This window comes from Corvus kubaryi, unplaced genomic scaffold (assembly GCF_017639235.1).
Source record: "Corvus kubaryi isolate FWS band 111438036 unplaced genomic scaffold, C.kubaryi_AGA036_p1.0 66, whole genome shotgun sequence".
NCBI lineage: Eukaryota > Metazoa > Chordata > Aves > Passeriformes > Corvidae > Corvus > Corvus kubaryi.
The window spans coordinates 16,907,813-16,934,748 of NW_024582054.1; positions in this window are offsets into that span (position 1 = coordinate 16,907,813).

Sequence of the window (26,936 nt, forward strand, 5' to 3'; positions counted from 1 at the left end):
CAGTTTGGCAAAGGGCTCTGTTTTTAGGGCATCATTAGTAACTTTGTTCTGAATCTGCTCAGAGATAAAAACAATAAATGTAGGAGAAGATGTTTTTTTCAGAGCATTGTTTCTAACCCTTGCAGGGCCATGAGAAACCAATCAACATGTTTATAAAATCTCTATGGGGATTCCTTTTCCTTCTAAATAGTCATTGATGATTTGGAGTGCTGCTTAATGAAGCTACCATGGGGTCTAAGGCCGTTGTCCGAGTTGTTTGTCTCACTGCAGTCTATTGAGGTATAAGTCATGGAGAATTGGTGCAGGGACTAAGGAATATTCTCGGCTTACTGTTGTCAAGGGAAAGTGCTTTTATGTGCATTTTTCTTGCTGTTAAATGCATGAGAGGTTTTTTGCTTCTTCTCTTCTCTTCTCTTCTCTTCTCTTCTCTTCTCTTCTCTTCTCTTCTCTTCTCTTCTCTTCTCTTCTCTTCTCTCTCTGTAGAAATCCCTGAAGTTCTTTTTCTTTCTTTTAAATTTGAAAATTCACATGCAATTACAGACTTAAAAGATGCTTCAGCTCAACAAGAAATGCTACTGAAGGCTGTGGTAAAACCTCAAGCTTTGTTAATATTGCAAATCTTGATTTCTTGTAAAGTGACATGTTTAGGGTCAAGCTTTTCAAATAAACCTCGAAGAAGCAAGATAAGATGAGAACCAGAAGAAAGGGTAGTAGCCTGCTCTTGTACATTAGTACCCACAAAATTAATTAACAGGCTTGGACTCTTGAAACCTTGCATCCAAACCCTGCATTGTTGAGAAAATTTTCACAGCTTAAAAATATCCAACTTTTGTATGGCAGTTTTGCACAGTTGCAAAAGCAGCAGGTTCCATGTCCATGGAGGAGGGGATCAGGTTGTATTATATTGGAACTGTAATATACAGCCTATATTAATTTTCTCATTTTATTTGTATGAATAATTAATGCTTTAGTTTCATACATTCACATAAGTAAATTACAATTTCTTATTCCAATATAATAATTTCCTGAAAAATATGTATTCTGCAGGGATTTACATAGCACTAATTTCCTACTGGTGTTGTTATAGATATTTAGAAATTGTGTGTAGGTGGATCTCTTATGGTTAAAGATGTCATCGAAACCTCTCAGTGGAATTATTTTCTAGTAATTCCTTGAATCATTTGTTATACCATTAGCTTTGTCTCTTAGCCAATTGCAGTATGAGATTAACAGTAAAATAGGAAAATTCTTTCTTAAAACAGCATTATTTGTTAGGTGGCATTAATTATACTACAGCTCGTATTTGGTATTAGTGCTGGCAACTTTCAATTGAACATCTGTAGTGGTTTGGTGCTTACTAACCCATGACAACATCTCAGAGCATTTAAGGAATGTCAGCTGATTCAGACTATCCACTTTCACAGCAAAATATCTTTTTTACTAATGTCAATTCTCATATTGAGTTTTGAGCTAACTTTCTTTTTGCAATTGAAGCATGGGAACTAAGCAATTTAGCCTAAGGAACAGGAGCCCAGAATACAACACAGAAGTTTTGATTTGACACAGGGAACAAAAGGTCTTTAATGCCTCCTCTGATGTGAAATATTGCTGTACAGAACAGAAGTTTGGATGGTCACAGGAGGTCAGATTGTTATCCCATGAAGGGGAAACCCTTTCATCTTATAGATTTCTCAAACACAAATAAAAGATCCAGTTGAAACCTTAAACATAACAGAACACTGCTTTTCCCTTTCTATAGCAGCTACTGTAACATTTCTAGCAGCTCCAAAGTTTGATGTTGTTTTGAGAATTAGTTCCATTAAAAAATGTCATATTCATAGGTCATTCAATGCTAATACTGTACATTCAACTACTGTATAAATTCTAATGTTCAATCTAGGCTAGTTTTGAATACCACAAAGGAAGCAATCATATAAATAAACCCATATTAATAGAATAATTGGTTGACATTTAAAGCAGTGACCTTCAAAAGGTGTTTAATGATTTGCCAGGCTTACTTGTGTTTGTGCTTGGAGGAGGAATTGCAGATCAGGATTCCTGGCTTCTTTTATGGCTTTGGCACTGGTACATCACTGCCTGCCAACTTGTGACAGTGTCCATTGGACAGTACATTTGCACATATACATCTCTGTATTCCATGGGGGCGAGTTGCTGGTACTGTTTGTTAAATGACTGCAGATATGTAGTCCTTTTAACATAGCAAATATTCATCTTAATTGAGGTTTTGGCAAAACCACAAAGAAATATCACCATTAAAAGCTTAGCAAAATTCTAGATGAAAACTCAGTAGGTTTAGCTTGCCTAAAACATTTTGAAAGTATTTGTCATATTAATAATTTACTAATAATTATAGATAATTTTGGGGAGCTTTTAATCTAATCATATATAATTGAAAATAATGAGTTTGTTCATAATGAAGTAATAGCTGAAATGCTCATTAACTTGTTGGAGCAAAATCATATCAATTTTAGGTGAAGTAGACACAGTGGGCATAGTTCCAGGAGGCTTTCCATTTTTTCCAAATCTCATCTGACCTAATTACTATGGACTAAACACTTGCTCACATTTGAGTTCTCATTTATTCCAAAATTAAAGAACAAAATCATTGAGATGCTCTAAGACTCCATATTTGTGAGATCAAACATTTTTGTTCAAAACAATAACTAAAATTTCAACAGTTTTTTTTTTTCTTCTTCGGTGCTGTTGTGTTTTTCTGAAATGCTTTCACTGTCTTAGCACAATGACATCATTTAGACAAAAGGGAGTATTGTATGTATTACAATTCTTGTAAAAATTCATAAACTCCTTAAAGTTTTCTATAGTTCTAGAATATATCTACAAGTATCTGTGGATATTTAATGCAAAAAACATTTTTTTAAATCAATATATACAGCATAACAGAATTATTACAGGTTTAAATCTCTTATTCTTCAGTGAATAGAACTGCAACCTGCCATTGTGGTACTACCTAGTTTATGACCTAATTTTATGTGGTTTAATGTTCTTAGTTCTTCTAAGTTTGTTTACTGCCCTGAGTAAAATTATATGATCCATAGAAAAGATTAGGGAACAGAAAGCTCAGTAATGGAAGTTTGGTGTATCTGCTATCTGAAGACATTATGATAGGACTGAGATGATTTGAGGGAGCCTATGAACCTCTTACAAATTGTGGTAGATTTTGTGCAGTCATTCATAAAAATATACCGTGGAGTTTTTCTGTAAGGATACAAAATCTTTCTCTGATGGACAGTCCAAAGCACCTCTGCCAGTCAGAGACAAAAAGCCATGTTAATGCAGTGACTGAAAACAAGCATACTGGGGAGGCAGATAGAGGATTACCAGCAATGACATAAGGAAACATTTAAGCATGGAGAGATCGTGAAGGTTGGGCAAGAAGTCAGACCAGGTTACTCACAGAATTGTCACAGAATGGCTTGGGTTGAAAGGAACCTTAAAGATCATCTAGTCCCAACTCATCTGCTGTGGGCAGGGACACCTTCAACTAGACCAGGTTGCTCAAAGCCGCATCCAGCCTGCCTTGAACACTGCCAGGCATGGGACATCCACAACTTCTCTAGGCAACACATTCCAGTGCCTCACCACCACCATAGTAAAGGTTTCGTAATATCCAGTTTAAACCTACTCTCTTTCAGTTTGAAGCCCTTCTCCCTTGTCCTGTCACTACATGCCCTTTAAAAAGTCCCTCCCCATCTTTCTTGCATGTTCCCTTCAGGTACTGGAAGGCTGCACTTAAGCCACCCAAAAGCCTTCTCTTCTCTAGGCTGAACAATCCCAATTCTCTCAGCCTTTCCTCATAGGAGAGGTGTTCCATCTCTCTGATCAACTTGATGACCCTCCTCTGGACTTGCTTCAATAGGACAATACCCTTCCTGTGTTGGGCAATCAGGGTTTTTCCAATCTGGTCTTGAAAACTGCCATGGACAGAGACTAAAGAACATTTCTGGGCAGTACTTGACTGCCCTCTTGGTAAAATAACACATTTTTTAAGACCAATGAATGCTACTACATTAGTAAAACAAAAAAGTCCATGAGAGTTTGTTTTCCCTAGCAGTAACTGGTTTTTATTATTATTTTTAATCCCTTCCAATGTCAGTGGTACATGCTGCATCAGTCCATCTCTATACTCTGAAACACAACTGAATTCAAAGCATCCTTCTTTCTGGAAAAGCTGCCCTTAAACAGTAAAACCCCTTGGCATTAGCATCTTTCTAAGTGATCTAGACAGTTTCCTGTGACAATGCCTGGAGATCTGGCAATAGGCAGCCCCCTGACTCCATTCAGACTCAAGTGCTAGGGGATTTTAGGTGCATGGATGATCTGTGAGAGTCAGTTGGGGAGCCAAGGAGTACAAGGAGATCTTCCAGAGCTGATCCAGGGGTCTGAAAAAAGTGTGTTAGCCTTACAGTCATAAATTTTCCTATAATAATTCTCCCATATCAGATTCTAAAATACATGGAAAATATATTTTAGAAACAGTTTTCTGGTGCTATTCAGCATTAATAAACATGATAAGCAATCAGAGTACCTCAGTATACACTGTCTTTTGCATGAAGAATTTGAAGTACCTCACAGACACTAATTAATTAAGACAACACACCTGGGATGGAAACACTTCAGGGGAGTTTATAATATCAGTTCATTTTACATTTACATTAAATACAGCACAGAAAGGTTAAAAGATTACTCCCCAGTGACACAGAAAGTCAGAGCTAGAGCAAAGAGCACAACCCCAAGACCCTACTTGGATGTTGCTCTGCTGGAACAGTGGAAAATATGTATTGCAATCATACAGTTTATAGCAAGATAAATTAGCTGTGTAAGTATTTATTTACACCGCAAATTTGGGATAACAGAATACTGCTGTGATTTAGTGAAGTTCATATTGTACAGATTGAGAAATAAACAGAGTAGTGCATCAAAGAACTCATTTCACATTAGCATCACAGAAGCATGCTACTAATCCTCTGCCATCCTCTTCTGCCAAATGTGTTGTAGACACAGCAGCAGGACTAATCTTCCTTTAAGAAAAATGACTTCAGCTAGAGGGAACTGGCTCCTCTGAAGTCCAAGGAGTGGTAGTAATAAAAATTTTTGATGATCTTACTCTCCATCCTCTTTTCATGTCTCTAGCATTTCATTTTATTATCCTGAGTCTGCTGAGATGAAACTACCCAAGGAATAGCAATCGGGATTAAGATCTCTTTTTACCCAATGCAGGTGTGTCCTGAAATATGATATATGGACTCTAACAATATTAGGGCGCTTAATTTCTTTTGAGTCAGCATTGGGAATTTTCTGGGAAATCCTCAGGAGATTTTCCCAAGAAGGTGGTTGAGTCACCATCCCTTGAGGTGTTCAAGAAACGACTGGAGGTGGCACTTCATGTTATGGTTTAGTTGACAGAGATTGGTCAGAGGTTGGATTCCATGATCTTGGAGGCCGTTTCCAACCTAAATGATTGTGGGTTTTTTCTGAAAGTAGAGTTCTAATGAAAAGACTGGAACATTCCAAGAAGTAGAGGTCTCTATTGGAATAAATTTTAGCTCAGTTGGTTAGAGCACGGTACTAATAACACCAAGGTCATGGGTTTGATCTCCATATGGGCCATTCACTTAACAGTTGGACTCGATGATCATTGTGGTTCTCTTCCAGCTCAGAATATTCTGTGATTTTGTGAAATTTGAACACATAGTTCAGCTTCTATTTGCAAGCATGGCAGAGCAGGAGACTTCCACATTAAGTGCTTTTAATCCTGTTAAATTAACACACATTCCTATAAGTAATTCCATCATCTTAGAAGACGCTTTCTGCTTCATTGAGACCTACATTCCAAAGTCTAGAGGAAATGGATTTCTCTCTTGTTCTTAAAATAAAATCCTTTTGAAAGGCCTTTGAGTGATTTCTTCCTCTTTTGGAAAAGATGGTGGGACTGGGGCTTCCTTTTGCAGTGCTGTGTTACTGGAACCCACATCATGCCTGGCTTTCCAGTGGACTTTTCTGCTCATGACATCAGAACCCCAAAGCACTTATTTCTCAAGTACTCATCTTGTTTTAATTTGAGCTGCCTTCATTGATAGGAGGAGGTGAGGAAATAAACTCTTAATTAAAAAGGTAACAAGTTTTGAGCTACATCCTGATTTCTGCTCTTTGCATGCTGTAGATAGTTGATATCAGACTTCCTCGGGGCATTTGTAGGGTTGGATAATGACAGGATGGAGGTTTGGGGTGAGAATACAAACCCATTGTTTTTTAAAGATGATTTATTAGGCTTTGGTAGCTGAGAAACACATTGTAAGCCCATAAATTTGCATTCGTTTTTACTGGTGTGACCCAATTACAGAATGAATTCAATTTCATTAAAATGTATACACTGGCCCTCCTTCCAGTGAAGTTCTTATTGTTGTCTGCCTTTTGTACCTTACTGAAGAAGAGACTTGTTTCAATGAAGTCTGTAGGCTAAAGCATTTTATGTTTAGACTCAGATCTTACCTCTCAGCTCTGTCAATGCTTTTTTTTCCCTCTTTGTAGTCAGCCTAGCTGCATTGCTTTCAAGTACTAAGGGTGATCCCCCCAGCTTTCACAGACATTGTCAGCTGCTTTGATGCATGATCCACTATAACGTGCAAGTGGGTCCTCATTTCAGTGTAAGTTACATAGTATATACCTTATTCTTTAGCTTTAAGGTGGTGCTGGGGGATGCACTCACTAACTTTTGGCTCATCTATGTTGTTCCTAAATCCATGGGGTATAGATTTATATTCATATAGATCCTTTATTTTTAATATAGAATATATATATCTTCTGGTGGTGGTGAGTTCGAAATTGGCAAAAGGATGTTGAATTGAATGCCTTGAAGATGAAAGTTCTTTCCTCACAAATGAGAAACACCTGAAACACTACACCAGCTCCATAAACTCATAGAGCAAATTCCCTTCTGTACAAAGCAGCTACTTAAGTCTTACTTTGGACCTGCTTTAAAGAATAACTTTTGAACATGTGACCTTTATGTTTTTCTGCTTTACCAGCATAAGCTATCCCAGTTAATATATGTCCCACTTTGGGAAGGGGAAAGTAAAAGCAGAATGTTTGTTTTCCTTTTGTCATGTGTCTTGAGTTAGTGTATTTCAAGAGGAGATGAATGCTAAAACTGGTGAGACCTAACCAGTTTACTACATAGTGTTAAACTATGTTACAGACGCAGTGGTGATGAAGATACACACAGCAAACAACCCAAGGGGAAGACTTGGGTTACCGTGGCTTCTCTTTTCTACTGTAACAGTTAGTGAAATTGAAGGAACTACCATTCTGTATGAAAATTTCCCAGTTTGAATCCTATGACAGCCATCTTTATCTCCAGCTGGCTGGGCACACTTCATTGGAGAACTGATAGGCAAGGTTTCATACACCAATTGCGTTTGCTGAAGTAATCTGTTGCTCTGTAGTCTTCTGTCAAATATGCAGACTAAGTCTCATCAGCTTTAAATAAAATAATATGAGGCATTCATCAAGAAATAGGTCTCTAAGTCTGTGCAGTGAACTGTGAGAGGGAATACTGTGATTTGTATGGCAAGTTTTCCCAAGGTAATGTTTATTTTAAGAGTTGTAAATTTAGAATAATGTAAACAGACATTAATACAATAACAAAAGATTTATTATAAAACTCCAAGGTAAATGGATAGAGGCAGAATATGTACTTAAAATATGTAGTATTACTTGTTTTTATCTGAAGTTGCATTAAGGTGTGATTTAAAACAAACTTTTCCTTCTTCATTGCTGCATACTAGCAACATCACCACTTCCATACTTATTAACCTCAAGAGACATACCTGTGCTCCAATCTTGAGTGGTTTCAGTTTTACATCCTTTGATGTCAATGAGGGCAGCACAAAAGAGGGGAGTTCTTGGTTTACAATCAGAGTAGACTCAGTGCGGAAGTAGCAGGGCAGGTGGTTTCTATATGCTCAGTATCTGTTGTTCATAACTAAACCTTAGCAGGCAGCTGTATTTAGGAAGTTCAGCATTCATTCTTGATCATTAGTTGTTGTCTTTACTAAAAGAGTCAACAAGGGAGCCAATTAGTGCTGGCTGTGGCTGTGGTCTGTCTTTTTATGGATTCACCTGTTCAGCTCTCAGGAAGATCAAGACCTATCTGCTCATTTCACACACAGTATTGGGCTACTAGCAGATGATGTTAATTATGATTGGCCTCCATTGTCCTGCTATGTATTTGCAGCAAGTATGAAAGGTGTAATAGTTATTATCATCTCTTCACAGCCTGCAGAATTTACTGGCTGGTGCAAAAGTGCCCCTCAGGGCTATGAACACTTTCATTTATTAACCCTAAAAGAAAGAGAGTGAGCAAAGACTATATTACCACCATTCAAGTTACCAGAAATCCTGCGTTGAAGGGCTGAAAGTGACAATGCTTCGATTTGAGGTCTTGCCTCATGCATTTATTTCTGAGATTCCTGAAAAGAGTCAGGACAGTCACTGTCCTGGCATTTCTGTGCTGGTTGTCACCTGTCCAAAGAAAATGAGCCATGAACAAGGAGCTGCTTTTGCAAGGACCACTGAAAGGACTGACAGTTGTAATGAATTTAAATTATTTTTAAAAAATATCATAAGATTGAATGAGAGACAAACATTCCTATTGTATTTCTATGTATACTGTCATGCCCTTATATTTCAGACTTCACTCTTAGATAGAATTTATGCCTCCCCAGAGGTAAAAAAACTGACTGCACTTTTACTATCTTACTCTTGTGGAAAAAGCAGTGTCCCAATTTTTTGTGCCTGTGACCCTTCTTGTACACACAAACTTCTTGAGACATTTGATTTTAGTTGCTAATCATTTCTGCCTTTGGATAGTGTTACATTTACTGAGAATGACAAAATACCTTGGAAACTTTGAGTGAGAGCAGATTTTTTTTCTGAGTTTTTTCTCTCTCAATATTTAACACATCTAAAAAGAGGGGAGCAGTTCCAGATTGTAGGGGAAAATGTATTAATGATGTTTGAACTGGAATTCTTGCCAATAAACTTGAAGTAAACCATATGAACTGATCAGAGCTGGATAAGAGTTCATAAAAACTTCTTTCCCTCATTTATAGGTCAGGTTGTATCTGATACAGCTTAGAAATTATTCAGAGTATTCTTAAAAATCGCAACCAACAATTAAAATATGCAACAATATAGAATTCTCTTGGATGGAAGATGAGAAAAAAAGACCAATGCTCAGCAGCAATGCAAAACATGTTTTGTGTAGGGATTGAAGATTTTGAGAATACTAAGAAAAGCTAAGAAAGTAGTCTAGAGGTTTTATGTAGGCTGTAGTTCATTAGGATGCCAGATCCTTAGTGAAAATGGGAAACAACTCAGTGAAATGGTCCCCTCTGCCTCCTGGGGAACAATCTCTGCACTGCTACTGCAGCACCAGGTTGCTGCAAGAACAGCATATTTGCAGCAAAGCCATCTGTGCTGTGCAGATCTTGCCTCAGACTGCCTGTTGGGGGGCTGCACTCTGACGTGCCAACCTTCACAACAGCCTTGATAAGCAGATAGGTTTTCAGGATAGGTGGGATTATTTCTGCCCAACAGAGGGCTTCTGGTTACTTGTGTTCTCCTCCCTGTGTTGTTGCTTTTTTTTTGGTCATTGTTTTTTGTTGGGTTTTTTTTCTGTTTTTTAAAATTTTTGTTTTGCTGTAGTTTTTGTTTTTATTGCTGTTGGTTATGGGCTTTTGTTTTTTTTAACTTGGCTGCTCAGATAAATTTTGATCTGGAGGGAAGTATCAATGTTTCAGCTTCACTTTCAGGCCCAGAGGGTTGCAATTCAACTCTTACCTAATTCTAGTATTGTAACTACATCATCAAGTGACCTGATATAGCTAGGAGAAACTACTGTTTAGCATTTGTGTAGCTGACCAGCAGAAAATGACACCTGGATCAAGGCTCATGTTGCAGAGATTTCCTGTGAGAAAGCAGTGTCAAAGCTTATGACTGAGCTTTCCTCTGTCTGGAACACAGAAGAGATACTGCCTGTCTCACAGGCCCCGCCATCAACTGCAATCAGCCAGAGCAGGGTGTTAGAGGTTAACCCTAAGCCCACTCCATCCTTTGCTCCTCTCTTATATAGGTGTTATTATTTTTTTGTGACCTACTAAGCTAAATAAAGCAGAAGAATTTTCTTGCCATAGAATGTAAAAGGAGAAAAAAACAGAAAGTAGGAGAAGAAGAAGCCCCTAAGCAAAAGTTTACTTATTAGAGTACTTATTTTTTTCATTAAATCTTGGCATCTACTTTAAGAATTAAAATATTACTAATTTTCAAATTTTACAACTGACCAGCCTGTGAATTTAAAAGTGCTTGGGGAAGGGTGAATAGTTCATTATCTTGTTCCCTCAATGACACTTTCAAATGCTTTCCTTATGGTGACCTCTATTTTAAATTCATGGGAATCACTTCAGTGTCAAACAAGCTAAGTGGTGCATTTCATTAATGAAAAATTGATGGTGAAGACCTTGGGCTAGTTTTCGGTACTTATTTACAATACATATAATTCATTAGAAGAACATCAGTCGAGCCAGGATCCTGCACGGCTACAGTGGTTTTGTAAATGGGACTTTATTCTCTTTTTTTCCAGTTAATGAAAGTATGAGGCAGGGAAAAATACACATAAAAGAGATTTAATGAGTCTTTGAAAAAGCGTTAAAATAGGGTCCACAAGTCATAAATTTCAATTACTAACTCTACTCTAACCATGCTTATTAGTGTAGGAATGAGATAGCAGTCCATTAAAGGATGAAAGTCTGTGACAGACAAGGACCAACTGACTTGCAGAAATTTGGGACTATGGTCCACTGGTTAGAATGAGGTACTAGGGAGAAAATCCTAATGCTCCCATGTTGTCTCTGCCAGTGTGGTGACACATGACCTTATAGCAAATTCCTTCTCCCCAGAAATGCTGCTTTTCAAAAACTCTCTTTCTTCAGAACCTTCTTAGGGACAGCCTTTGGAGAGAGTCTTGCTCTACCTTCCTATATAATGAACTGAAAAATCAAAGTCACACTTTCATGCATGTGAAAGGCATGGTTTATTGTCTCAAATGTAAAAAATTTTACAGTTCAAATATATTCTCCAGCTTAAATCAGGTTATAGCTACCCATAGGCTTTGGATCAGAAATAACACAAGTCTTTTTTAAAAACTTTTTTCACCATGTAATAGGTGAGGTGTCTTTTAAAGACAGTTCCTTCCAAGCACACTGATGCCAAAACACCATCCTGAATTAAATGTAGATAGTAATAATACAGCAAACTTTAATTCTATTTGTATGACACAATTGTTGCCAGTGTATTACAGATGTGTTTATCAGACAAGTGATCAACACAGCACTTGGCAGTGAATCCCAAATTCTCAGTGGTATGGTACAGAACAATTCAGGCATATGGATTCATATAAATGAAGTATCTTTGGGCACAGGAGAATTTCTAGGAGGTCCAGGTGGCCCTCTTTATTCTGCTCCCCACTTGAAAGCAGCACAAAACAGTATATAGCTTGGGAAAAGGTATATGATAATAACAAAATTTCTTTTTAATAGTGTCTTGGTATTCAAATCTACATTATTACTGTGCAGGTCACACAACTTCCATTTTTGAGTGTAGGAAGCTCCTATTTTAGTTCAGACTTGCTACAAAATACAAGGCTAAAAATGTAAGAAACCACGCCTTACTTTGCCTGCCTATAAAATGAGAATAATGATATCTGTGAAATTGTTGTACCACCTTATTGTTTATTCATGGCACTGTTTACACCCAATCATTGAACTGTCATCCCCGTTCTCATTGCAGAGTTATAAGCGTCTTTTTAGGATAATACTCTCAAATGCTCTGAGCACTTGACTACCTTCAAAGTGATCCTCCAGGTCTGCTGGGGCTCACCCGATGCCAGGTTTCCAAGCAGAGTATTCAGATCAGTCTGCATGAAGGAGTAAATGAGGAACGACAGTTACGACTTTTCTGGTTATCTATCGGCAGTGGATTAATAATGTAAAGTACTCTGCATGACACGTTATTTGTTTTTGCTGAGATTAAATGGAATCACTTGGAAAACTATGTAGGTTTATTACTATAATAATTTTTGTACAGTGATAACAAATATAAGCACCATAATATCACCCAGATCAGTCCTTAATGGACGCAAGTACCATTTAATGTTCTTAAATAAGTTTTGGAATATGAGCTCTGAGGATTATTTTGTTTAATAATGCTAATAAAAGCAAAAGAAAATATTCAGATGCTGATTGTATTCATTGTAGGGGGAGGAGAACAGACTGCAATTATACAGCACATTGAGGAAGAACTGAGATGATATTTGCAAGGTTTTTCCCAGCACAAATCAGTTGACTTCGGAAGTTTCGAAAAAATCTTTTTTTTTGTCTCTTGCACAAGGTTTCAAAAATTTGCTCAGAATGAACCAATATGTAGAAATGGACCAAAATGGCACAAAAAACTGGAAGAGGTTTCTAGAATGAATAAAATTGCTTGGAACTAATCTCTTATCTGACTTCTGGAAAATATTTTTTGTAGTTTGTTTTTTTTTCCTTAGAATTTTCATTAGCTTTAAGAAATATCTAAGAAAAAAAATGCAGAGTACACCACAGAGAACTTTGGACATATTTCTTGTTTACTATTATATTTTGGACTGTTCTGTGCAATAATATTCTTCTTAAGTGAAAAGTATTTATTAAAGAAATCAACAGCTATAAACACTAATATGCTACACAGGATTTATTCTAATGTAGTTCTCCTTGTTAAGTGGGAACCGTATTCTCTTCAGAGCTTTATGCTGGACTGAAAAATATCTGATGTCTGGTAGATGTGATAGATGTGAACAAATGAGAATATAAAACTAAAAGGAACATTGTGGGTGGAGGGTACATATGGCTGACCACTGCCATTTCAAGTGTTTATCAACTGCTTCTGAGAAGTAGTTTTTGGGGTTTTTATGGTACTTCTGTATTTAATATTGTTCCAGAACCTCACTGTTTTCTCTGATAATTAGTATCTGCATGCCAGCCCACACTTTTATTCAGAAAAGAGAGACAAATGATGGGACAACGACAATTTGTGTAAAGCATAAAGGTCGGGTTTTGCACAATTGCCCCACTTTATTCTAGTGATTCAGCTGACAAACTTCCCTCATAAAGTGCATTTAACCAAGGAAGTGATTCTATAGCTATTTTTATTCAGTATGCTTCACACAGTCTTCAACATAAAAATTATAAAAGCACAAAAGGAAATTTTTATAGCTTTTAGATACGGAAACAGTAATTGTTCCTTTCTTTCACTTCCTCTGGTCTCCTGAGATTAAAAATGATCTCACTCTAATTTAAACATGTTTTGATCAGTCAGGTTTGAGAGAATTAACCTTCACATATAGAAGGTTTCTAATTGTGACCTCTTTTTCCTCCTTGTGATGTACTAGGGAATATATAAAATAGCTCAAATTTGATATGAGAATTTTCTTTTGAAATTATGAGTTATCGTGAGTTATTATTTTCTGTCTGGTGGAGATAAATTCCAGACATTATTTACTATATATAAGCAGTAACACATTTTATGTACCTCATTGTTCCCTTGTAATGTGTTTTATAACACTATCTATTAAAATAAATGTTGGAAATGAACGGAAAGAAATAGCAAAAAACTTCATACTCATTCTAATTGATTATTTTTTCTATTCTGTTTCTTATACAGTGTGACTCACGTGAGTAGTAGTGCAAATACAGAGAAGCCATCAGGTACTAAAGCCAACCTCATTATCTCTAGAGTGCTGCATTCATCTTTGGGGTCCCCAGCACAGGAAAGACATTGACCTGTTGGAGCAAGTCCAGAGAAGGGCTACCAAGATGATCAGAGGGATAAAGCACCTCTCCTATGAGAAAAATCTGAGAGAATTAGAATTGTTTATCCTAACAACTGGGGAGAGGTAATTAGGCCTTCCAGTATCTGTAAGGAGCCTACAAGAAAGGAGAGAAACCTTTTACAAGGGCATGAAGTGACAGGACAAGGGGAAGGGCTTTAAACTGAAGGAGGGTAGGTTTAGAGTAGGTATTAGGAAGACATTCTTTACTGTGAGGGTGGTGAGGCACTGAAACAGGTTGCCCTGAGAATTGTGGATTCCCCATCCCTGGAAGTGTTCAAGGCCAGCTTGGATGGGGCTTTAAGCAACCTGCTCCAATGGAAGATGCCCCTGCCCATGGCAGGGGAGTTGAAACTAGTTGATCTTAAAGGTCCCTTCCAATCCAAACTATTCTGTGATTCTTTGATTCCATGATTCTATGATTTCCATTTTGCATTAAAATGTGAGGGACATGAATGACAGCTCGATATAAACAATAGTGCTGCCTTGGCAGCTCTACCTTGTGTCGGTGAATGACAACTCTCTATAGACTAATCAAAAGGGTACTATTGCTTGAATATGTTGAATGCTCTGGCTTCATTCCCTCCTTAAAGGAATGCATTTCAGCTTCCCTTTGCCCAGCTCTGGACTATACTCTGCTTGATTTGGTCTATTACATATATATATATGCCTTATATTTGAATCTGAGTGATTACTGAGAAATGCTTATGCTGTTGGACAAGATTTTTCTAAAACGGAATCATCTTTTATTGCTCTGCAGAATTTCCACAATGCTTCTTCATTAGCTCCAGATGGTCAATAAGACCAGTTTTTATTGTATTTGCAGAAGCATCCAAATTTGGCAGTAAGATACAAACTAGAGCAGTTCAGCCACTTTTGCTAGTTCACTTATAATAAGGTTTGAGATGCTATAGGCTCTGAGAACGTAGTTAACATTTGCCTTTATTCTTCAGGGAAGTGCTGCACTGATAACCTGCCTTGCTGCCCTATCAATAGATTGCTTCAGGAAGGAAGAGCTGTAAAACGGAAGGTTTCTGTTGACCAGAGTACAAAGACAGTTTGTATGTTGAAGGTTAAAGTCACAGATCAATTGTCACTTTCAGATGGATGCTTTCATATCTTTTGGTTTTGCTCATGTTCTCACCTCCAGCAGTGCTCACTGTATAGTATGTACCTCAGGAATTCTGTTCATAGAGGTCTCCAAAGGGTCTTCAGGTGGAAGAGACTTTCAGAATTATTGAACCAAAAGAAAAAGTAAAATAGAAACATTTTCATGCCTGAACAGAATGATCCTATAGTTAGCCCATAGCTGCTTCATCTTTTTTTTTTTCTACAACACATTGTGTTCATTTTGCATTTCTCAAGGACTAGAAAAACCAAGAAAACTGTTCATTCTGACCTGCGGCATAGTAAAGAACAACTCAACTCTGCTTTCTTTTGTTTCTGAGATGTATGTTTTAGATGACTTTGTATAAGTTCTTTGCAGTCAAGTGAATATGTCTGTGTTTCTGAGAGAGCTTTCCCTCCAGACAGGAAATCTCAAATTTTTCTCCTGGTGAACAGTGTTATCAATGTTACTTAGTACAGGATGGCATAAGATTGTGCAGGTACAGCAGGAAGAAATTGGTCCAGCAGGGAATTTAAAATAGGAGGGTTTGAGAATGACAGCAAATCACAAAGACATGAGTAATATGGAGGAGGTGTGATCAGCTCTAGACTCTCTTCCAATTGAAACAATGGGAATTTTGAGGTGACCCCTCCTTGAACTAACTTAAATTATGAAGTGCATACTCCAGTGCATAACATAAGGAAGACAATTTTCTGTTACTGGCAGGAAGCATGATAAAAATCACCTGAAAATGAGCAACTTGGGAACAGACTTTCAGAGAATGTGATTTCATGTAAAAGAATAATAAACACATGAAAAAAGGTTGAGAAGGGAGATAACTGGACTAGAATCAGTAATATGTTAAAAATAGAAATAGATGAGATTCTTTGTAGACATGCAACAGGAAAAGAAAAAAATATAGAAAATGGAAAAATGAAAATAAGGGACATAGAAAAATGGAAAGGCTCCTGGTTTGTCAGTGATTTTTTTTCCTACTGTGTAATGATTTTATCGTTCTTCTGTTATGACAGAAGTTTGCATTGAAAAACATTGCACTAATGTCAACTTGTTAATCTTTCCAAAAGAAGATTAGAAATGGGAAGAATGTTAAATAGATTTCTTAGATCTTTATTCAGATTCTGAGTGCAGAGAGAAAGGCATGGGGGAGATGACAGCAGGGGTTTTAGAGACTGGAACTTGGAGACATAAACTATGAAGTAACTATCTAGTATGTATTTGGTACCTATGTTGTTTCACTTGTCTCCTACCAGTAGTATTTTTGTATTTCATCTTGTGACAGGGGCCAAATCAGGAGTAGAAAGTGGTTGGTTCCTCTCCCAGTTTAGCTACTGACTTATTATACCTGTTTCTCTCCCTATCCCATCTCTGTGCCTTATTTTTCCTCCCTAGAAGTTGGGGTGGATGGTGCTTAACCACTTCACAGGGTTGCAGTGAACACTGTTTGTTCCCTGTCAGAGAGATACAAGTAAGTGCAATATATCATCAAGGATAATTGTCTTCTCCAGCTGATGCCACTATTGATCTGGAAATAGATAAATTTGTTCTTTGGAGTCCTGCCGGGAAAATTTAATTGCATCATTTCTACAACAGTGTTATCTTCCTGGTGCCTTTGAAGAATCTAGGCAAGTCCTCCAGATTCCAGCTGCATTGAATGATCTTGCTGCAACAGCTTACATTTGTAAAAACTGTTTGTTTAAATGTTTCATTTTCAGTAACTTGCCAAGTCCAGCAGCAGATATTTTAAGCTTCCATGTCACGACAACCATGCCTAATCCAAGATAAAGCAACAAATATCTAGAAAGTGAATTTTTGAGAAATACCTATTTCTAATGATTTCTGTGACTATTGTGATTGCTGTGACTGTTTTTCAGAAATTAGGTGTTATGAACATTTTTTATTTGCCCACAGACATCTGCAGTGATTTCCTTAAGCAGCTGATTTAAGCAAGGTAAACAGGTAGGAAAGGACTAAACCTGTCACTTCACTAGTGCAGCCCTTTGAGGTTCAACTGCCAGCTAGAACTTCCCAAACCTTGATTTTTCCTTTCCTTTATTTTCTGTCACTGGTACAGAATTTCTGCTTTTCACTTGTTAATGTAAATATACCTTGACTGAATGTGAAATCCGTATTGTTTTCAAAAGATAAGAGTTTTACACGACTTCTTATGTAGAAGAAAAACGAGGCTGAAGTGTTTATAGTAATTAGTAATGGTTAAGACTACTTAGTTGTCTGTATTGGGAGGAGTTATATATCAGATGACTTTCAGTTTTGCTTATTTTTCCGTCTGCTTCTTTTCCCCAGCCAACACATTACAATCTAATCAGGGAAATTTCTGCCTTACTGGTTACTGGACTGAAGCTGATTAATGAGGTACCTATTTTTCTTCATATCTGTAACGCAAAGTGAAGAGGACTGAAACAGATTAATAATATAGAAGAATATGCCAGCTAACATGTCCAATGAAGGGCCTATAAAAAAAAGTGAAATATTGCAAACTTGTAGATTTCCTCTAGAAACCCAAATAGTGCTTTAGCTTGAATTCACCATCTGTCAGATGAATCTTGTACTTTGATTCCTGTAGAAACTGTTCTCCTGTTCATATTCCAGACAGAATAAGTCCCAGCTGATTCATCCCCTATCCCTACCCTTCTTACAATATTAAAAAGGAAAAAAAAAAAAAATCATGAAAAGCTCAGAAGTGCTCTAGAATAATTTCTTTTTCCACCCTTGTCTGGCCTCCAGTAGCTGATAAAAGGAGTGGGACTATATATAGGTGAGGAAGTGGTGGGAAAAATGCTAGTGGAAGCTTTAGAATTGGCTCAATTTTGAATTAAACCAATTTTTTTATTCCTTTTGTGAGTGGTGGTGTGGAACTTTGTAGCGGCCGACAGCTGAGATGCTTCAAATAACTGTGACTGCCAAAAGACCCAAAAGCAGATGAGGCTGCATATCAAATCTTTTCTCTCCCACATCAAAGACCTAATTAATCTTCTTCAATTATTTGATTAGGTTGATTTAACCATGGATAACAAGGCTGTCCCTAGATAAAATATTCTTATACTGATATTGCTTTAACTGTTCAGAAGAGAGAAGCGTATGTTAATTCTTGCTTTATTGTGGATCTTGCCATATCACCTATGAATGAGCCACATTTTCTGACTTTGTCTAAGTTTGGGAGACTACATGTAACATAAGAAAAAGGACAATAGGGAGTTTGAAGAAAAGGTTGCATGTAGGAAGGCTCAACATTTTTGGCTGATAAACAGATACTGTTTTTTATCACTACCTGTTTTTATTAATTATAATTTTAAATCTAGATAATTGCCTTACTTCTTTTATGGCATATGAGCCCAAATTTTTTGACTGGAATTCAATGCTATGCAAGCACCATTGGAATCCTCTCATATAATCATGGCTTTGTTCAGATATGGGTTCAGAAAGGTTACAATGGAACAGCAAAGCCAGAGACTGTACTAATTGGCTCAAGAGTGAGTAACAAGGAACACAGCATAGTGAGGTACTTGTTTAGTAAGAGTGGATAGCATCATTTTAAAGCCAAAGTGTAGTTTCAGTAAGAGAACCCTTTATAGCAGGAGTTCTGGTTATGTATCACTGACTTCCACTGTGCTTCCCCAGACTCTGCACTTGCCTTTTTGTTGTTCCCTACTACTTACTGCAACATGCAAGAGCATTGAATGGTGACAGATAAAAATGGTTCCATAAAGAGTTACAAATTAATAGCCTAAATATATGTGAATTTCCTTTTTTTCTCATTTGTGCTGGTCTAAAAAAGCAATAATTATCTTACATTTATGCCAACAGAAAAATGATGTAGCATTTTGGTCACATCTTCCGCAATTTAACCTCATTAAGTATTTTCCATTTGGTTGTCCAGCCCTTGTCCATATAGCCAAGATAGGGCCATTTACAAAAGCATGGCCTTTCGGCATTTATAACTTCACTAAATTTTATACAGACCCACAGGTGTTCCCAGAAATCATTCCAAACAAGAAACAGACTTTCTAGACTGTGGTAGTGCATTTGGATATGAGAAAGATGGTTTAGAGGTGGTGCTTTTCCAACCATTACCTATTGTCAATAACCTACAGCGGTCCATCTCAACTGAAACAAGTACTGGCTCATTTCTGGGGTCCTTCCTCCAGCATTTCTGGATGAGATGCCAAGTATTAGGCAATCCAGGCATTGGTTCATAAAGACCTTTGGAAAAATGTGTCAAGATTAAAAGCATCACTCGTCAAAACTGCAAAAAACCCCTAGGAGGGGTATTGGCTCAAAACAAGAAACTACTTGCTATGTAATATTTATTTTCTTCTGTGCTTTTAAAAAGGCCTATAATGTCAATAAACCTGGCATTAGAACACAGGCTTAATGGTGGCTCAACTTTCTTCAAGCCATCATCTTTCCAGTTGGTCATTAATCCCCAACTGGTGCAAAAGGCTTTTGACTTTAGTATGTTTAATTCATGGATGTTACACAGATTGCTTCCTGTGAAGATTTGCAGATGTAAATTTAGGAACAAATTAACCTTTTTACATTTTTGGCTAGAAATCTTCAGCCTTTTTGATATGTTTGTTCATGGAGAGAAAGGACTCAAACTCTAGGAACTTTGAACACATCTTACTGCAGAAGAAAAGAGAGACGAAGGGAGTGGAAGGAAAGGGAGGGGAAAGGAAAGGAAGGGAAAAAAACCTTACATCTCTTTGGCACCCTGATTCCCCTTATTTGCCCACACTAACATGGGGTAGCTGTGTTTTTTGTATGCCTGTCAGAGCTTTGCTTTCTCTGTAACTGCAGGTTTCAAAATAGTTTGGCTGTTAATTTGTCCTGTCCCCTGTAGCTCCACTGGCATTGCAGACGGGGCTGTATGAAAAGAGTTGGTGCAGGTGCCGTTCTGTCCATGGCAGGTGTTGTTTGGGTCACAAGCAGCCAGGGATGAAGTCGATATCGGATTCCATAGTATTAAGTAACCAAAAAAAAAGGCAAAAAGGGGGGTGGTGGGGGTGTTGCCTTTTCATCAGTAGATTGCTTTGTAAAGAATAGCATAACCATCTAGTAACAAGGTTGAGAGCTAATCTTTCCCACAGCTGTAACATATAGGGCATTATCCAGAGCTATTTATCAGTGCAGAGCAACACCAGACAAAATTCAGGATGCAATTCCTTAGCATTTCAGTGCTGTTTCTTTAGCAAGCACTGTCAGATTTCTTTCTAAACCCTCTCTCTTTCCATTTATCTATTGCCTGCTTTTCTCTTAAGGTTACGAAAGATATTTAGTGTGTGTAATTAATAAAACATTTCATCCTCTTTATTTTTAAAGTGTGAACCTGTAAATAGAAAATATGAAGTATTTGACTTTCTATTGTTTCAGAGCTGAAAGTCTTCTGTCTAAACTTTGCTTTAGTGCATGCTTTACACCAATTACTGTATCTCTGAGGAAAATGAAAATTAAAAAGCCTACATTTATCACCCCCCTCCTTGTGGCTCCTACACAAGAATATCAAGACTATGTACATCAGAACTGTCTCATGTTCAATTGACTATCTGACAATACCCGTCTGGGCCCTTCAGAAGAAGAAATGTGATAGTACTGCATTTTCTTTCATGTCTCATCCTGCAGTTGAACCTGATTTCATCTTAAGTGTTTGGATGCTGTGCTAATGTTAAGTACGAATTTAGAGGTGGAGAGAGATTCTGTATACCTGGAATATAATTTCACAGTTACATTTGTAGCCATAGAATTGCAGATGGTGTGAAAACAGTGTTGATTAAAATAATCAGTCTAGCATTTAATAGCACTTTAGGTTTTCAAATACGACACATTAATAGATTAATCTTTGCCACACCCCATGGGGTATTTTCCTTTGCATTTCCTATATACATAAACTGAGAAACTTCACACAGAGGAGATAGGCTGGAATTTAATTTGTTGTTATACAGCTTTTGATCTCACTGAGTACTGCTCTGTGACAGAAGTAACTGACTTCTAGTGATTTTAATTTCTTGCTTAATTTATCCAGCCCTGTGAGCCCTCGGTTACTTCATCAGTAGGCTGGATCAAGTAAGAAGGTAAAGAAGTTGTCACTGTCATGAAATTTTTCTAGCCCCTTTCTTCTCTCCTCCTTAAATTGTTCCCCAGTCAGCATAGCAGAGAAAGGGGTGTAACATGGGCCAGTTCAATTAGGTCTAACCAGTTTTAGCTCCTTCAGATGGTGCATTGGCCACAGGCTTTACAAGTTACCCTCCTCTTCTTTCTCGTGTTACCTTTTGTCAGGATGGTGGGGAGGGAACACGAAAGCAACTGTGATGGCTGAGGCAGCTAGGCTGTTTAAGAGGAGCAATATAAGTGGATGTTGTGTTGCTTAGGTACCAGAATAATTTATTTTACTGTGGCAAGTGTCTTGTGGGGGGGCAGGGGTGGGAATCAAAGAGAAAGCCAGGCATTCTATGGTTGATGACTGTAAAGTGTGTTTTTATTGCATCATTTATCTCAAATAAATAATTGAGGTTCAGCAACTCCTGACAGGAAATGACATGAAGACCAGCCTTGCTTTAGGCTGAAGTAGAAGCATCTATCATGTAAATGAACTCTGAACCATGACAGCAGGATGCATACATTGAAGGGATAATGGGTGGATGATATATTTTGTTATCCTAGGCTTTATTTATCTACTTCAATTGGTTTTTTTTTTTGTTTTTTGTTTTTTTTTTAACAAGCAGCTATAGTGATAATTGCCAAATGTCTTCTTCTATATAATAGAAGAACATGATTATCTAAAGAGCTTCGGAACATCTGAAACCATAATCAGGTACTGAAGGATTAGCTGAGCAGATGGTCTCAGGTTTGCTTGTACATCTGTTTTCTTCCCCATTTCTGTTACAAACCTCTATACATCCCTCAGGGCAGCTTAGATTTAGAGTAAGAGAACCTGGGTAGAATACCAAGTTACATGACCGTGGACATACATATCTGCTTATTGGCTGAGAGAGCTAACTCAAATTAAAACAGTTTAATGTCCTAACTCTGAACCATGAATTTCCCTGGTCCCAGTTTCAGAATAGGTGTGCTTACAAAGTCAACAGAGCATCAGCAAGACATTGGTCTAGGCTTACCAGGTCATTATAGAGTTACAGTGGACTAGCTTGGACAACTACCTTTCTTCTCAAGCTGTTACAGTTTGTTTTTCTGTCAATTTTCCCTGTTTCAAGTATGCTCTCCAGAAAGTGCATGGTTTGCAGCCTCATAAGTTCTCATCATCACTTTCACAAGTTCCCAAATGTCAAACTAAGCAATGGGGGTGAGTTTCCTCAGTAGCTCAGCCAGCCTCACAGCTCACTGAACTGATGTGCAGCATTACTGGCTGCACAGTCACCTTCTCAACTGAGTTAATAGAGCAACTAGTTAAAGATCAGTCATCACAAACACCACTTTCTTTATAGCAATATTTGTTGGTCATATCAATGGCTAGTAAACACAACACTGTAAAAATCTGTGATCTACACAGGTAACTGAAATTACAGAAGCAGCTTTTGACAAATAGTGGTCCAGCTATCTTTGCACAGTGTGAGCAGACAGTTGAAACCATTTACTTTTAAAGTGCACTAATACAGGCAAATGCAGTGGTACAGGGCTGCTTCAGTGAATTGTGTGCTTCTGTTGTCTTAAATGGTATGCTGTAGCATGTTAGAAATGTCTGTTCCAAATCCACATCTTATTTGTGCAGTAGTTCAGAAACAACAGAACTCACCCATCCTAAGACAAGCAAGAGATGTTGCTATCCCCATAACATGGGAGTACATCTCACTGCTTTGAAATACGAGGACAGTAAGAAAAGACAGTGGGAATTATTAACAGTTTCATTGACCCATTTGTAAATTACTTAAAGGAATGTCCAGAGAGACCAAAATGACCACAGAGAACTGTTACCAATTCTTAAAAATGTGTAAATCTCTGTTAAGTGAGTTAATGGCATCACGAGCTTGAGAGCATAGGGCTGCTATTGTATCCTAGAGAACTAAAGGAAATCAAAGGCAGGTCTGGTATCAGATTTAGAAGGAATGACTTCCAGTACTAGATCAATCTGTCCTTTAACTATTTCAAGTCTATGTACAATGCCAGCCAATGATATATGGTGTCTTTTACATGGTGACTGTTACTGTGTTGATTTCAAAGAGGTTGCATAGGCGTGACTGTAATTGCATGTAGTAAATCACCCAGAAAGATTCAAACTAACTGGTACAATCTTATTTATCAAGAGAAGTTCTGTATTTCTCATGTGGGTCCTTGGGTTATCAATATCATGTAGACCCACATGACATTGAATCTGAGCTGGGAGATCACATTCAGACCCTAGAAACAAATTAATTTCTGTGTCCAGATAATTTTCAATGCTTTTTACTAATTTGCTCTATGTAGACTTTGGGGCCAGGGAGTATGCATTTTCCTTGAAGAAAAAAAAAATTGGGGTAAACATCTGAATAAATTTGCTTTTTAAAAACAGTATCTTTAAATTAGTGTTGAAAACATAATTTTATGTAAATTCTTCTGTACTGAATTATTAGTATGTTCAGTCCTTGCTACTCCACACATCACCTAGCAATCATGGAGAAAGAATTCCAAGTTGTAATGCAAAGCGTAGCCCAGAAGCAGCACCTGCAAAGTGACATCAGATCTGACTCCCTGTGTATGAAGTACATGTGTGCACATAGAGACTGGTTGACTTTTGAAGAGCAACCTCTTGTTAAATAATATAGAGCAACTTTTTAACTGCATCCAACTTTATTCTTTACTGTTATTGGAAAACGAGAGAAAATTATTATCCAATTATAAGGCTTGGGATTTCAGAGATGAAGATGTAGTATCTAGGCTGTGACAGAATGTAGTATCTGTTGGTTGTAAGTCTCTTTATAAACATTAATGATCCATTTCTTTTGGGTATTGTCTGTACAAGAATATAACAGCTCTTCCATCCTCAAAGTCCTTGCACTGATCTAAGGCAAAGATTCAGTACAGTGAAGAGCATAAGTGCTTACTGAATTATCACAACTACCTTCTCATGCTCAAGAGAGGACTTGAAATTGCCCCAAACTAGTGGGTAGACCTATTTTGCAAGAGGGTTATGGACAGGTAGAGGAAGAAGTGACTTTCTTTTGTTCTTTGGGAGTCACCATGCTGTTCAGGGAACAGTGCCAAACAAGCCTTGCTCATGTTGTTCTTTCATAAGTAGTTGAAAGGCTTTGACACTGGGGGAAAATGTCTTTCTCCCCTTTCCAACTCTTCAGTTTCTCTCTTCCCCTTCAAGTTCTCTGTCGTGATGCTCCATCCTTTCCCCTGTCCAGTGCTTTACTGAGATAATGTAACTTGCTGATACTTTTCTGTAGGTTAGTTGTCTCACAGGCGTGAAAACTGAATCATCTTGTGAGTCCAACAAGTACTGCTCTTAAGTGTATGTGGATGGAGTGGAATGAAGGGGAAGAGAAGGATCTCTCCTTTTTATCTTGGACTGTTCCTGCCATCTCATCTCAAGAAAATATTGTTTCAGTTGATAGGGCTTCTGTGAGAGGTACAGACTGAACAGTAGCTGTTGTATAATCTGCATTTCTTCTGAAAAGTGATGCAGAAGTATCTTTGCAGGCCTTTAGAGCTTCAGAGACCAACTTATCTTCAAATGTCCAGCCTCTGTGTTTCTGACATGGTAATTCAGTTACACCATTAAGCTGAAACTATCTTCTAGATTTTTCATCAAATGTTATCAAGACAAGATATTTTCTATTGCCTTATAGGACATGTTCTCTACACGGAGATAACAGCTGAGATAGGCTCTTCCACAAGGTCTCCTTAGAGATGATAGGCAGGAACTACTTAGACAGAATGAGGAGGGAGTAAGAAAATGTGCTGTTCAGTCCGTCTCATCTCCTTATACTGCAGAGTATAAGGACTCTTAAGTATACTCTTACATAAGTATAAGCCGCTGTTTGTGGCTTGAAGTGCTGAGAGATCCCAAATGAGTCCTTTCTGCTTGTACACTTTGAATTTTAACGTAGTATATATTACAGAAAAATACCATGAACTGTGATTTGAAAACCTTTGGGCCTGGCAGTAAGAAAATGCAACTGGTCTGTTTTCTATTTAAAATTGTACTTCTACAATTCCTCATTGCTCATGAAGAATCCAGAATTGTTTCAATCCACAGTCTTATGCAGCAACTGTTGCACATCTCAGTTTATGGAGAACAGATCTGCTTAAGCAAACACAGCTTTGTTTTTCGACAAGATAGGCTGATAAGAGGAGCTGTGTTGACATCTACCTGCACTTCTCAAAAGCATTTGACTTCATACCACATGACATTCCAATTAAAAAATTAGAAATATGCAAAATTAATGTAGCACATAATAAACAGATTATAATTGTCTGATGGATTTCAAAAAAGGAATTGTAAATGAGGAATCATCATCCACAGAAGGTATTTCCAGCAGGGTTCCATGAGAATCTTTTTCAGTCTAATGCAATTCAGAGGTTTTATTAGTGGTTTAGAAGTGAGGAAATCAGTGCCTGTAAAATCAGCAGAGGATGCAGCATTAGTAGGAGTAAACAGTGGTAAAGTTGGATCAGTTTGACAGATCAATCTAGTTAATTTGTAAAGTGGGTCTTGTTTAACCAGCACAAATGTTAATGTAGTAAAATGCAAGGTTGTGTGTTTGGGAACAAGGACAATAGGCTACACATGCAGAGCTTGCTTCCAGGGAAACAGTGACCCTGAAAGGATTTAGAAGTCAGGGTGGATAATTGACTGAACAAGAGCTCTCAGTGTGATGCTGTTGCTGAAAACTAGTGTGACCTCAGATGAATAAGCAGAAAATTGCTGAATAGGAACAGGAAAGCAGAGAGTATGACCCTACCCAGTGATGGGGTATTATGGAGTCTGGATGAAACCATTAAATGCATCCCTGATTTGGGAGTTGAGCCTAAATTGTGGGGGTGAAAACACTGTGCAACACAGCCCTCTGAACATGGCATGCTGAAGTGAGGACACCTGAGAAAATGCTCTGTCACCAGAGAGCAGTTTGATTTGAAGCCTTTCTTGATACAGAATCACAGATTCACAAAACAAGCTGAGTTGCAAGGAGCCCATCAGGACCATCAAGTCTAACTCCTGGCTCTGTACAGGACACCCCGAGTCACACCATGTGCCTGAGAGCATTGTCCAAACTCTTCTTAAGCTCTGTCAGAGTTGGTGCTGTGACCTCTTCCCTGGGGAGCCTGTTCCAGTGCCCAACCACCCTCTGGGTGAAGAACGTTTTCCTGATATCCAACCTGAACCTCCCCTGACTCAACTTCATGACATGATGTAATAACCAAGTCGCTCCATGTTTTTGTGCTGAAGTGTCAGTCTCAGCTAGGGAATAATGAACAGAACTGTCCAGCTTTGTAACAAGAGTGTGTAGTAATATAGGACAAGGGGTAATGGCTTAAAATGGAAAGAGGATAGTGTTAGATAGATATAAGAAAGAAATTCCTTACTGTGAGTATGGTGAGGTCTTAGAACAGGTTTCCCAGAGAAGCTGTGGATGCCTCATCTATGGAAGTGTTCAAGGCCAGGTTAGATGGGCCTCTGAGCAAACTGGTGTAGTGCTGCCCATGGCAGGGGGGTTCGAACTAGATAGCCAACACAAACAATTCTATGATTCTATGTCAACTTCTATGTCAGCCTTCCTTCCTTCCTTCCTTCCTTCCTTCCTTCCTTCCTTCCTTCCTTCCTTCCTTCCTTCCTTCCTTCCTTCCTTCCTTCCTTCCTTCCTTCCTTCCTTCCTTCCTTCCTTCCTTCCCAGA